The 15,010-nt window shown below is 42.4% G+C and overlaps 1 long non-coding RNA gene across 1 annotated transcript; it reads left to right on the plus strand.

The window, feature by feature from the left end:
* The first annotated feature begins 11,080 nt into the window (after positions 1–11,080).
* LOC115129997 (uncharacterized) lies at positions 11,081–14,003 on the plus strand. The gene is made up of 5 exons (XR_003863719.2): positions 11,081–11,548; positions 11,629–11,967; positions 12,352–12,459; positions 12,855–12,946; positions 13,047–14,003. It is a non-coding gene; the product is annotated as an uncharacterized LOC115129997 (long non-coding RNA).
* Positions 14,004–15,010: the final 1,007 nt, after the last annotated feature.

A 15,010-nucleotide genomic window follows, 5' to 3' on the forward strand; every position in this document is an offset into this window, starting at 1 on the left:
TCTGGACAGAATGCGATCTTCCCCTTATCCCACTTTATCCCTCTTCCTACTTATGTAAATAATACCTATGGTATTTTCTTTATAGATATTTTTTGTAATCATGGTTTACACCCTGCTGTATCATGTGCATATGACAAATAATCTTTGATTTGATTGGATTTGACACATCAACCTGTGACATGTCCCTGAAAAATACAGCAAAGGGAGCACTCTGTGTCTGCATAGATGTTTAGAAGAAGTGCAATATCATTCCTTGAGCAATACATATGTAGCAGACATGAGTCAGGCTCAAGTTCTGGTGATGTGAGAGCCCTCCTCTTGGTCTAATGGTCAAGACGTTGGAGACCAGGGTTCAGATCCCTCCTGTGACACATACACTGTATCATAGGAATCATGTAAGCTACGGTACATGCATGTGAAAATGGCATTGTTCCACTGTTAACGCATTTGTTGGTGCCACACTTTTTGAACTCCCACCGTCGTTCTTTATTGTTTCATATACAGTGCCTTGCGAAAGTATTCGGCCCCCTTGAACTTTGCGACCTTTTGCCACATTTCAGGCTTCAAACATAAAGATATAAAACTGTCTTTTTTTTGTGAAGAATCAACAACAAGTGGGACACAATCATGAAGTGGAACGACATTTATTGGATATTTCAAACCTTTTTAACAAATCAAAAACTGACAAATTGGGCGTGCAAAATTATTCAGCCCCTTTACTTTCAGTGCAGCAAACTCTCTCCAGAAGTTCAGTGAGGATCTCTGAATGATCCAATGTTGACCTAAATGACTAATGATGATAAATACAATCCACCTGTGTGTAATCAAGTCTCCGTATAAATGCACCTGCACTGTGATAGTCTCAGAGGTCCGTTAAAAGCACAGAGAGCATCATGAAGAACAAGGAACACACCAGGCAGGTCCGAGATACTGTTGTGAAGAAGTTTAAAGCCGGATTTGGATACAAAAATATTTCCCAAGCTTTAAACATCCCAAGGAGCACTGTGCAAGCGATAATATTGAAATGGAAGGAGTATCAGACCACTGCAAATCTACCAAGACCTGGCCGTCCCTCTAAACTTTCAGCTCATACAAGGAGAAGACTGATCAGAGATGCAGCCAAGAGGCCAATGATCACTCTGGATGAACTGCAGAGATCTACAGCTGAGGTGGGAGACTCTGTCCATAGGACAACAATCAGTCGTATATTGCACAAATCTGGCCTTTATGGAAGAGTGGCAAGAAGAAAGCCATTTCTTAAAGATATCCATAAAAAGTGTAGTTTAAAGTTTGCCACAAGCCACCTGGGAGACACACCAAACATGTGGAAGAAGGTGCTCTGGTCAGATGAAACCAAAATTGAACTTTTTGGCAACAATGCAAAATGTTATGTTTGGCGTAAAAGCAACACAGCCCCCCACCCTGAACACACCATCCCCACTGTCAAACATGGTGGTGGCAGCATCATGGTTTGGGCCTGCTTTTCTTCAGCAGGGACAGGGAAGATGGTTCAAAATGATGGGAAGATGGATGGAGCCAAATACAGGACCATTCTGGAAGAAAACCTGATGGAGTCTGCAAAAGACCTGAGACTGGGACGGAGATTTGTCTTCCAACAAGACAATGATCCAAAACATAAAGCAAAATCTACAATGGAATGGTTCAAAAATAAACATATCCAGGTGTTAGAATGGCCAAGTCAAAGTCCAGACCTGAATCCAATCGAGAATCTGTGGAAAGAACTGAAAACTGCTGTTCACAAATGCTCTCCATCCAACCTCACTGAGCTCGAGCTGTTTTGCAAGGAGGAATGGGAAAAAATTTCAGTCTCTCGATGTGCAAAACTGATAGAGACATACCCCAAGCAACTTACAGCTGTAATCGCAGCAAAAGGTGGCGCTACAAAGTATTAATTTAAGGGGGCTGAATAATTTTGCACGCCCAATTTTTCAGTTTTTGATTTGTTAAAAAAGTTTGAAATATCCAATAAATGTCGTTCCACTTCATGATTGTGTCCCACTTGTTGTTGATTCTTCACAAAAAAATACAGTTTTATATCTTTATGTTTGAAGCCTGAAATGTGGCAAAAGGTTGCAAAGTTCAAGGGGCCAAATACTTTCGCAAGGCACTGTAAGTATTTTAAAGTATTTAGCACTAGAGCTCTGGCATTGCATTCCTTCATTCTCCATGCAACCCCACATACGGTACAAAGGTCACACCAGTGTCAGACACACACATTACAGATCTATAATCAGTGGTTAGATCATGTGGTTAGCACTTGCACAGTGTGTTCATTCAGACGTCTGCCTTAGGAGGAAGTCAGTTCTGTCTCAAAGATCACAGCTCTGAGGAAATTACATATTGTTGCCAGTGTGTTCTGTAAGATCATTACTTTTTATGTGAATTGACCTGTTCATTTAACGTATTAAGTGAAATGTTACATGGATTCTTCTGTTCTTAGGTGTCTTAAAACTGCTGGAGCTGAGGCTTTGACAGACACACTGGTGGAACTTGGACACAATGTGACTATAAATTGTACTTTTCCACCCACTAGTGCAAAAAATACATACTGGTACATACAGCGACAACCACAGCCTCGACTGGCCATATTCTGTGTGAGTTCTCATGGTACTTATTTCCATGATACATTATGTTAAAACGGACATATTTATTTTCTATCCTGATGGTAGCACTCCTGTCTTCCATATTTTGCGAAGTAAACTCAATCTTTCCAAAAACTTCTGTAGGCAGATGTGTAAACATAATGTAGCATAGTCGATCCTCACCTGGAGCAGGGCAATCACACCCCATCCAATGCCCTGGTTATTTGAAGTGAGCTTTTCTTATGTCTTTTACATTCATTACCTAGGGTTTTCTCTAGACGGGATACAGCTTTTGTCAAAAGTGACTTTTCGCAGAAGGTTTAGGAGAACTTACACAGCAGGTTAGAATAATGAACATAGCAGGTTAGGATACTTAGGTTAAGGTTAGAAAAGCTGTTAGGGTTAGCTAAAATGCACAAAAAATATATATTTGACTTAAGCTCTATCCTATCCGAACATGACCCCTCATGACGAGGGAGGATGAATTAAATGTGGTGGCAGGTGCAGTGATGACTGTGGAAAATATGTTGACTGTAGAGGGAAGTAGTGAGGTCAGGAACATGTGCATCAAGTGTAAAAACAGGGACGTGCTCCCGTAGTTCAGTGATGGAACTTGTTGAGAGTGAGGGTAAAGTACCTGCGCCGAGGAGGAACGCCAAATTCGGGCCTCGTTCCAAGGATGATGAGGATGATTTCAGTCCAGTAGGAATGAGATATGTAGAGATATGTTGATCCATATGTGGTGTCAGGTTGGGTGGAGTTGACTTCGTCAACCATTTTGAAAAGAAGGTCGACGACATCCGATCCTCGTTTGCTAAGTCAAACGACACCGCTGGTTCTGCTCACACTGCCCTACCCTGTGCTCTGACCTCTTTCTCCCCTCTCTCTCCAGATGAAATCTCGCGTCTTGTGACGGCCGGCCGCCCAACAACCTGCCCGCTTGACCCTATTCCCTCCTCTCTTCTCCAGACCATTTCCGGAGACCTTCTCCTTACCTCACCTCGCTCATCAACTCATCCCTGACTACGTCCCTTCTGTCTTCAAGAGAGCGAGAGTTGCACCCTTCTGAAAAAACCTACACTCGATCCCTCCGATGTCAACAACTACAGACCAGTATCCCTTCTTTCTTTTCTCTCCAAAACTCTTGAACGTGCCGTCCTTGGCCAGCTCTCCCGCTATCTCTCTCAGAATGACCTTCTTGATCCAAATCAGTCAGGTTTCAAGACTAGTCATTCAACTGAGACTGCTCTTCTCTGTATCACGGAGGCCCTCCGCACTGCTAAAGCTAACTCTCTCTCCTCTGCTCTCATCCTTCTAGACCTATCGGCTGCCTTCGATACTGTGAACCATCAGATCCTCCTCTCCACCCTCTCCGAGTTGGGCATCTGGGCCCACGCTTGGATTGCGTCCTACCTGACAGGTCGCTCCTACCAGGTGGCGTGGCGAGAATCTGTCTCCTCACCACGCTCTCACCACTGGCGTCCCCAGGGCTCTGTTCTAGGCCCTCTCCTATTCTCGCTATACACCAAGTCACTTGGCTCAGTCATAACCTCACATGGTCTCTCCTATCATTGCTATGCAGACGACACACAATTAATCTTCTCCTTTCCCCCTTCTGATGACCAGGTGGCGAATCGCATCTCTGCATGTCTGGCAGACATATCAGTGTGGATGACGGATCACCACCTCAAGCTGAACCTCGGCAAGACGGAGCTGCTCTTCCTCCCGGGAAGGACTGCCCATTCCATGATCTCGCCATCACGGTTGACAACTCCATTGTGTCCTCCTCCCAGAGCGCTAAGAACCTTGGCGTGATCCTGGACAACACCCTGTCGTTCTCAACTAACATCAAGGCGGTGGCCCGTTCTTGTAGGTTCATGCTCTACAACATCCGCAGAGTACGACCCTGCCTCACACAGGAAGCAGCGCAGGTCCTAATCCAGGCACTTGTCATCTCCCGTCTGGATTACTGCAACTCGCTGTTGGCTGGGCTCCCTGCCTGTGCCATTAAACCCCTACAACTCATCCAGAACGCCGCAGCCCGTCTGGTGTTCAACCTTCCCAAGTTCTCTCACGTCACCCCGCTCCTCCGCTCTCTCCACTGGCTTCCAGTTGAAGCTCGCATCCGCTACAAGACCATGGTGCTTGCCTACGGAGCTGTGAGGGGGAAAGCACCTCAGTACCTCCAGGCTCTGATCAGGCCCTACACCCAAACAAGGGCACTGCGTTCATCCACCTCTGGCCTGCTCGCCTCCCTACCACTGAGGAAGTACAGTTCCTGCGCAGCCCAGTCAAAACTGTTCGCTGCTCTGGCCCCCAATGGTGGAACAAACTCCCTCACGACGCCAGGACAGCGGAGTCAATCACCACCTTCCGGAGACACCTGAAACCCCACCTCTTTCAGGAATACCTAGGATAGGATAAAGTAATCCTTCTCACCCCCCCTCCCCCTTAAAATATTTAGATGCACTATTGTAAAGTGGCTGTTCCACTGGATGTCTTAAGGTGAACGCACCAATTTGTAAGTCGCTCTGGATAAGAGCGTCTGCTAAATGACTTAAATGTAAATGTAGGAGAGGTTGGGGACTGTTGAGTTAGTGAATGTAACTCAGAGTGGACTGGTGATGATCCGGATTACGAGATTAGGGACAATAATTGTGACGTGCTTTGCTCTCTGGAGCAGGGCACCATTGAAAGGAGTGATAACGGGGGTGGCATTAAGTGTTGAGGAGGAGCAGTTGAAATGGAAGATTCCCGGTGTCTGTGATGCCCGCCGTTTGGTGAGCAGTAGATCCGGTGGGGAAACGGAGAAGACATTATCTGTCATGCTGAGTTTTGATGCAGAGTCGTTACCAGATAAGGTCAAGGACGTGTCAGTTATCCCGTGAGAGTTTATGTTCTGAAAATATTACGGTGTCAAGGTTATGGGCATATTGCAACAGTGTGTAGAAGTGTGCAGGAGGGCATGAGATGAAGGAATGTGTAGTATCAGTGGAGAAAGTTGTTTGTGTTAGTTGTGGGGGTAATCATGAGGCTGGAGATCGGAGGTGTCCTGTGAGAGAAAGGCAGATTGAGGTTGCAAGGGTCAGAGTAGTACAGAAAGTGTTGTATGCCGTAGCAGTGAAGAAAGTGGTAGAGGAAGATGGTACTGGGTGAGGGATCCTGAGAGGATTCATGTGAGTAGGTAGAGATCAAGAGACAGTGATGGGAAGAATATGTGCTTCAGTAAAGTGGGATCTTTAGCATTTATAACCGTGGTTGTTAATTGTACTGTAGAAATGGATTGAAAGTCACAGAACATAGAGTTTGTGGTGGCAGCTGTTGGGGGTGTTGAGTGGTAGTGATATGTCCTCTAAGGCCGTTGGTCTGGAGTAGGACTAGATAGGGTTGAATAGTGCAAAGGGTGGTGGATTTTTAGGGATAATAGGTGATAGGGCAATTTTCCTTTTCTCCAAGCTTCTATTATTGTATCAAAGAATATAATGTATGTAGGCCGTGAATGGCCTCACACACCAGTACAGTATGTTGGATGCAATCCGCCAACCAAATCCCAAAGAAGAAGACATGACTCCTCTCTAGTGTTAATATGAAATTGGTGAAAGCGTGTTCAGGCTCAACCTGTTTGCATTATTGGTGCGCAAAATTAAGAGGCCTACAATTGGCGTGTAGTGTAGGCAAAGCTAATTATAACATGTCGTATATGTAAGGTTAAGAAGAAATTTGATAAAATGTAGATTTATTTGTAAGATTGGTGTTGTGAACTGGCCACGTAGGTAACTAGCTAACGTTACCTACTAGTTAAACAGATGTTGTTGCTAGATAACGTTATAACGTTGGCTACAGACAAAGCAAGACCCAAGTTAGCTTTGGAGAAGCAGAGATGGATCATAGTTAACCAAACATTAATCATTAGCTAGCATGCCAACCCACCCAAGGCACATGTGTTGAGTGTTGTCCCTCCCACAACGTTAGTCCACTCAACAAATGTAGCTAGGTAGGCTAATGTTCAATATGTAGCAAATGGACCTATCAAGGCAGTGAGGAAAGTCCCTGTTATCTCAAATAAGGTGGATAGACCTGTACTACAGAGACCTGTTACTGTTTGTTACCTGCACTGACAGGTTAGCCTATAAAACACACTTCACTGCGTCTTTTGTTTTGGCTAGTTAATACATAGACTACATTGTTGATTTACACATACTTTTACATATGTCTTGTCTGAATGCATTTCAAGTACAGTAAAGTAACAGTTTCTTAGGCAGATAAAAAACTAGGCCTATGTAAAATGTGCAATAGGGAGGAACGTAACATCTGTTGCAACATGTCCTTTAGGTTGACTACCCCTTTGGAATACACCCACCTCTCAGTGCCAATATGGGCCTTTCACATCAGTATTATGATTGGTTGCTCAGCCTTTCTTTCATGTTCAGCCAGGCCACTGTGTTTATAACCCTGCTAGCCTCGTTCCCAACCATAACATGCTCTATCACTACTCCACAGGTGCTGGTTTCCGGTTTGTGTGATCTTGATGATGGAGCTCAAAGGTATTACTATTGGAGGCTAATTTTGTTGTCTGTTTTGTAGTCTCCACGGGAGAGATTTAAATGTTTTACAAGAGGGGAGGTTATTTTACCATGTACAGTGAGGAAAGAAAGTATTTGATCCCCTGCTGATTTTGTACATTTGCCCACTGACAAAGAAATTATCAGTCTATAATTTTAATGGTAGGTTTATTTGAACAGTGAGAGACAGAATAACAACAAAATAATCCAGAAAAACGCATGTCAAAAATGTTATAAATTGATTTGCATTTTAATGAGGGAAATAAGTACTTGACCCCTCTGCAAAACATGACTTAGTACTTGGTGGCAAAACCCTTGTTGGCAATCAGAGGTCAGACGTTTCTTGTAGTTGGCTACCAGGCTTGCACACATCTCAGGGGGGATTTTGTCCTACTCCTCTTTGCAGATCTTCTCCAAGTCATTAAGGTTTTGAGGCTGACATTTGGCAACTCGAACCTTCAGCTCCCTCCACAGATTTTCTATGGGATTAAGGTCTGGAGACTGGCTAGGCCACTCCAGGACCTTAATGTGCTTCTTCTTGAGCCACTCCTTTGTTGCCTTGGCCGTGTGTTTTGGGTCATTGTCATGCTGGAATACCCATCCACGACCCATTTTCAATGCCCTGGCTGAGGGAAGGAGGTTCTCACCCAAGATTTGACGGTACATGGCCCCGTCCATCGTCCCTTTGATGCGGTGAAGTTGTCCTGTCCCCTTAGCAGAAAAACACCCCCAAAGCATAATGTTTTCACCTCCATGTTTGACGGTGGGGATGGTGTTCTTGGGGTCATAGGCAGCATTCCTCCTCCTCCAAACACGGCGAGTTGAGTTGATGCCATAGAGCTCCATTTTGGTCTCATCTGACCAAAACACTTTCACCCAGTTGTGCTCTGAATCATTCAGATGTTCATTGGCAAACTTCAGACGGGCCTGTATATGTGCTTTCTTGAGCAGGGGAACCTTGCAGGCGCTGCAGGATTTCAGTCCTTCATGGCGTAGTGTGTTACCAATTGTTTTCTTGGTGACTATGGTCCCAGCTGCCTTGAGATCATTGACAAAATCCTCCCGTGTAGTTCTGGGCTGATTACTCACCGTACTCATGATCATTGCAACTCCACGAGGTGAGATGTTGCATGGAGCCCCAGGCCGAGGGAGATTGACAGTTATTTTGTGTTTCTTCCATTTGCGAATAATCGCACCAACTGTTGTCACCTTCTCACCAATCTGCTTGGCGATGGTTTTGTAGCCCATTCCAGCCCTGTGTAGGTCTACAATCTTGTCCATGACATCCTTGGAGAGCTCTTTGGTCTTGGCCACGATGGAGAGTTTGGAATCTGATTGATTGCTTCTGTGGACAGGTGTCTTTTATACAGGTAACAAACTGAGATTAGGAGCACTCCCTTTAAGAGTGTGCTCCTAATCTCAGCTCGTTACCTGTATAAAAGACACCTGGGAGCCTGAAATCTTTCTGATTGAGAGGGGTCAAATACTTATTTCCCTCATTAAAATGTAAATCAATTTATAACATTTTTGACATGCGTTTTTCTGGATTTTTTTGTTGTTATTCTGTCACTGTTCAAATAAACCTACCATTAAAATTATAGACTGATCATTTCTTTGTCAGTGGGCAAATGTACAAAATCAGCAGGTGTTCAAATACTTTTTTCCCTCACTGTAGGTACAATGCAATGCCTGCTGAAGAGGTCACCATATTTTGGTGATACAAGGATGACCGTAATGTCTACAATATTGTCAGTGGAAAATCAGACTTGACAGACCAAGACCGTCAGTTCAGAGACAGAACCAGTATTTTCCCTGAGGAATGGGCAAATGGCAACTTCTCTCTCCTACTGACTGATCTCAAGGACTGATCTCAAGTGGAAGTTATTCATGTTTCATACCAACAGAGGACATTCTTCGTCAAGTGGAACTTTCTGTTCAAGGTTTGTAATACAACCAAGTGTAACAGACAATTCATAGAGAATGGTCATGATTCTGCCTTTGCTTATCTATACAGTATTGGAATTTCCATGAACAGTTTTAAGAAGTTGATACAGTATTTGTATTTATTAGGGATCCCCATTAGCTGCTGCCAAGGCACACTTCCTGGGGTCTGTCACGCCTGCTCCCTCTCTGGCGCCAGACTGTCTTCATTACGCACACCTGTCACCATCATTAGCAGCTGCGCAATATTGGACTCACCTTTACTTTGTTGATTACCCCCTCTATATTGGTCTGCTGCTAACTTTATTCCCTTTGTCAGCATTAATGTCGTTATGTTTTCATTTCCAGACGCTTTCCTGCCCTGTTCCATGTCCGTTGTTAATTAAATGTTCACTCCCTGTACCTGCTTCTTGTCTCTACCAGCGTCTGTCCTCACAGGGTAAAAACACATTAAAGCATTTACATTGCATAAAAAACCAAAATCATATAACAGTAATACACCACTACTATATCTAACATAAAAAATACAAAATGTCTGTACATTGTGTGTCTCTTCACAGTTCCTGCTGTTACATAAGGTGTATTTGTATGTTTTTTTTTATCAAATTTTACTGCTTGCATCAGTTACCTGATGTGGAATAGAGTTCCATGTAGTCATGGCTCTATGTGGCTCTATGTGGTACTGTGCGCCTCCCATAGTCTGTTCTGGACTTGGGGATTGTGAAGAGACCTCTGGTGGCATGTCTTGTGTAGTATGCATGGGTGTCCGAGTTGTGTGCTAGTAGTTTAAACAGACAGCTCGGTACATTCAGCTTCTCAACACTTCTTACAAAAACAGGTAGTGATGACGTCAATTTGTCCTCCACTTTGAGCCATGAGAGATTGACATGCATATCATTAATGTTAGCTCTCTGTGTACTTTTAAGGGCCAGCCGTGCTGCCCTGTTCTGAGCCAACTGCAATTTTCCTAAGTCCCTCTTTGTGGCACCTGACCACACTACTGAATAGTAGTCGAGGTGCGACAAAACTAGGGCCTGTAGGACCTGCCTTGTTGATAGTGTTGTTAAGAAGGAAGAGGAGCGCTTTATTATGGACAGACTTCTCCCCATCTCAGCTACTGTCGTATCAATATGTTTTGACCATGACAGTTTTACAATCCAGGGTTACTCCAAGCAGTTTAATCACCTCAACTTGCTCAATTTCCACATTATTCATTGTGAGATGTAGTTGAGGTTTAGGGTTTAGTGAATGATTTGTCCCAAATACAATGCTTTTAGTTTTGGAAATATTTAGGACTAACTTATTCCTTGCCACCTATTCTGAAACTAACTTAACTTAAAGCTGTAAAGACTGAAAAAAGTAAGGGGCCTAAACAGCTATGATAACTCTTTATTTTACAGAGAAACTGCTCCTGAGCCTGAAGGTGATTCTAAGAGCAGCAGCATGAGCATCAGAAGACAGAACCGCACCTTCCTGTTACTCCTCCTCAGTCCAACTCTCCACTTTCTATGACTTACAGCATAGAAATTGGTCATTGTAGCTCTTATGAAACTGTTGACAAGTACTGAGTGTTTAAACTGATGAAAAACTTGTTTTTGTCTGGAATGTATTTAATAGAAGACTTAAAATATACCTCTTGCTAGAACCACCTTTCAAGAGGTCGAGGAAAAAAGCTACTCCAAATGGCCTGTAGCCACAGTGTGTTTACTGATAGGACCACTTAAAGGGAAAGGGGATATCTAGTCAGTTGTACAACTGAAATATGTCTTCCTCATTTAACCCAACCCCTCTCAATCAGAGAGATGCGGGGGGCTGCCTTAATCGACATCCACATCTTAGGCGCTTGGGGAACAATGGGTTAACTGCATTGCATTCTGCGTTGCAGAATGACAGACCTTTACCTTGGCAGCTCAGGGATTCGATCCAGCAACCTTTTCGGGTACTGGCCCAACGCTCTAACCATTGCAAACTATATTTAATGCACTTTTAATATAATATTTGTTGCTGAGTCAATGCATAAACCAGGACCATCTGTAAAGTCAAAATTGGAAATGGGATTGAAATAGCTTTGAGTCAGTGTGTCCGTCCTGTCAACAAGATGCAGCTTTAGTAACTAAGATATTGAAATATTTCCAGATCAGTTATTAATATTGTACTACCAAATGACAGATGTTTTGTTGATATCTTGAGATTGAACATGTGCTGCACAGTAAACACATTGTTATTCTAGTCAACTTTTCAATTAGAAAGTAGTTACTTTGACACCACAGTGTTATTTAAAGGAAACATATTCACTTCCTCAATGCTCTTTATTAAAGAGTGTTTAGATCATGTGGTTGCATTGTGTGTTCAGTCAGATGTCTGTTAGAAGGAGGAAGTCAGTTCAGTCTCAAAGATTTATCACAGCTCTGAGGATGACGAGGATTGTTGCCTGTCTGTTCTGTAAGACCATTTCTTTTTCTTATTTATTTTACATTCATTTTACAATAAATGAAGTGTCTCATGGATTCTTCTGTTCTTAGGTGTCTTAAAACTGTGTGTTGGAGCTGAGGCTTTGACAGAGACACTGGTAGAACTTGGACACAATGCAACACTGAACTGTTCTCTTAATAATGTAACTGATGCACATTGGTACCTACATCGCCAACCACAGCCTCCACTGGCCCTACTCCGCTCTTTCAGTAGTAGGAGTCCTGCTGCATTTTATTACAATAATAATTATAGACAGAAATATTCATTAGAAACGGGACATAGATTGTTAATACAGAATGTAACAGTAGATGATTGTGGAGTGTACTACTGTGCAAAGAAAGAAAACGATTGTTTCCTTTTCAGCAACGGCACCAGACTCATGACCCCTGGTAAGTGCACATTTCATTCAATCACCAACATTCTCTATTTTGTCTAAAATATACTTCTGAAAAGTGTTTTTGTTCATGTTTAACGCAGCTAGGTGCAAGACCACTACAGAAATGTTACATCCACTTTGAGTACCATAACTCAAAGTGAATCTAGGCTATAAATGTTTTCCATAACCCTGCAGTTCTCGAATCAATCAACGAACCAACACATATAAGTGTGAAGCTCCATAAGTGATTGTGTTTGTCATTTTTCAACTAATTTAATAGTGACTTTAATAGTCTCAAGTCTTTTAATGATTGTAAACATATTGTGCTTATTTAGGCTATCACATTTGGTTGAAATAAAATGCAGAAATTCTAAGTAAGTACATTTGCCAATTTCAGTTGATCCTGAAGCAACAGAGCAACCCAGAGACTTCAATACAACATGGCTAAAGGGTCTTCTCATTGGATCCGGGGTCTTGAATGCAGTGCTCATTTTATTGGTGTCAGGTGTGTTTCTACATTCTTCAAATGGGGTTTGTTAGTAACCTAGTAACATTGTGGTGGTATGTTGTGGCTCAGTTGGTAGAACATGGCACTTGTGTTACCAGGGTTGTGGGTTTGATTCCCCGTACCACCCATATGTAAAGTGTATGCAGGCATGACTAGAAGTCGCTTAGGATAAAAGTGTCTGATAAATGGCATATTATTATATTTTTTATCTTACTAAAACTTTTCTTTAGACTGGATACCAGGCTACCCTTTCCTGCCTTTACAAGCAATGTTAGGACTATCTGTTACTGTACTTTTGACTGCATGGAGACCCAATACACACTGTAAGATGTTACTCAGTGAAGTGTGATCACAATAGTCTATACTAATTCCATCTGTATGGGTCATCTTAGCCATTTCAGTGCTGTGGAAGAGAGCTGCTTGCCAGAAGAACCATGACTCTCCTCCAACCCCTGAACCACCTGAAAGGACAGACAGTCTAGAGGTCAGTATCTGTAGTGAGAATATATATATACAGTATATTACAATATATTATATTTATCTTTATGAGGGATGTTTTCACTCATATCCACATTGTTTTTCAGTATGAAGTGATACAGCTGGTACCCCAAGCGAGAGGACTAAGGCCCGACCACATAGCCTCAACTATTTACTCAAGAGTCCAGTTTCCAAATCATGAACTCACAACTACTACTTAATAAGGTGCCAAATCTTGACTTTGATGGATAATGTGAACTAGAAAATGACTTTGGTAGATAAAGTGAATCTACTCTGAATATTCATATTTTTGTGTAATGTATTTAGTGATGCTCTTCGTCACTATCGTCTATATTACCAGTCAGCAATATCTTTGAAGGAAATTATTACTTTTGTGTCTTGATTCATGTTTTTCATTTTTCATTGCTGGAAATAAGTTCATATTTTCCTGTCTTGAAAGTAAACTGTTCCTTTTTTTGTGAAGCAGTTAGGAAGAGGTTTATGCATTTCTGTAGAAAAAGCCCCCAAGCCTTTTGTAGTGTATTGATGCTGCATCAACCACACATATCCTGTTTGAGAGCTTAGCTACATGTCCCAATTACTGTACAATAAACACTTTTTGATGATTTGTACAAGCTTTCAATTAGTTCATTAGAAAGCCTACTTCATGTGCCCCATAACACCTTTCTGAGTAGAAGGTAGTGTCACAACTTCTGCCGAGGTCGGTCCCTCTCCTTGTTCGGGCGGCGTTCGGCGGTTGACGTCACCGGTCTTCTAGCCATCGTCGCTCCACCTTTCATTTTCCATTTATTTTGTCTTATTTACCTGGTTCACATTCCCTCATCAGATTAAATGTATATTACCATCTGTTTCCCCCATGTCTGTGTGTGGAATTGTTCTTTGTGTAGGGTGTTACGCTACAGGCTGGCTTGCGCTAGGTTTGTTTCAAACCTAGGTTTGTTTGTTTTGTTTAACCCGGTTCATGTTCCCGTGGTTGTGCTTTGTGCTGCCTCGCCTGTGCCTTTGGGCCAGGGTGTATATTAAAGTTCTCCTGTTATCACCCACATCTGCTCTCCTGCGCCTGACTTCCCGGCAACCAGTCACTCACCCCGTTACAGGTAGTGGTTTCTATATTTTAGTTGTTTAAGTTCAGAGCACTATAAGAAAGGTAATGTCAGCGTATTGCACTTTTTTCAAACATTATCTCATTGTTCACTTCATGGAAAAATAAAGCTAGAATCATTAATTGAAACAATAACAAAGTGGCCTCAATTTTGGTAAAAAGCTGAGGGATGGGCCTGGAAATATGTAACCACTCACATTCGTAGACAGAACTATGGTCAGATCATCCATGATATCAACATTAGAGTTATAACCATGCTTTGAGGCTACACAGTGTTTGTTTATATTTTGTGTTCTGATGGTGTAGGACATTTGACCAAGATCATGAGGCATATATAAGTTATATTCCTCAAGAATCAATATGTATATCGTTAATTTATAATAATAGTCCCTAAATGGAAGAAACAACTAAGGATTCTAGCTTCAATACCAGGTAGAGGGGCTGTTTTCAATAGCTTTTCTTGCTCTGCATAATGAGAATGTGGCTTTTATACCAGAGATGAATTGACACTCACCACTTCCTCTTTGCACAGACTTGCGCTTCATGTGGAAACTTTAAGCAAGTTAACAATGACCCACATCATTGTATTGTTTTTTTCATCACTTTTTTAAGTTTGAACTTTACTTAAGTTAACCTCTTAAGTCGACCCTCTACTTTTTTGAACATTCTGTTAAAAATCGCGCAACATTTCAGCGCCCTGCTACTCATGCCAGGAATATAGTATATGCATTTGCTTAGTCTGTGTGGATAGAAAACACTCAGACGTTTAAAAAACTGGTTAAATCACTGCTGTGGCTTTACCAGAACGGCATTTACATCGAAAAGCACAGGAAAAACTGATCACTGAAAATGGGAAAATATATCCATGCGCTACTTGAACCCATTGATAAAGGTGAACCACAATTAATTGACTGAGGTTGCAGTACCTACAGCTTCCACACGGTGTCT

Source organism: Oncorhynchus nerka, linkage group LG5 (assembly GCF_034236695.1).
Source record: "Oncorhynchus nerka isolate Pitt River linkage group LG5, Oner_Uvic_2.0, whole genome shotgun sequence".
In the NCBI taxonomy this organism is placed as follows: Eukaryota; Metazoa; Chordata; class Actinopteri; order Salmoniformes; family Salmonidae; genus Oncorhynchus; species Oncorhynchus nerka.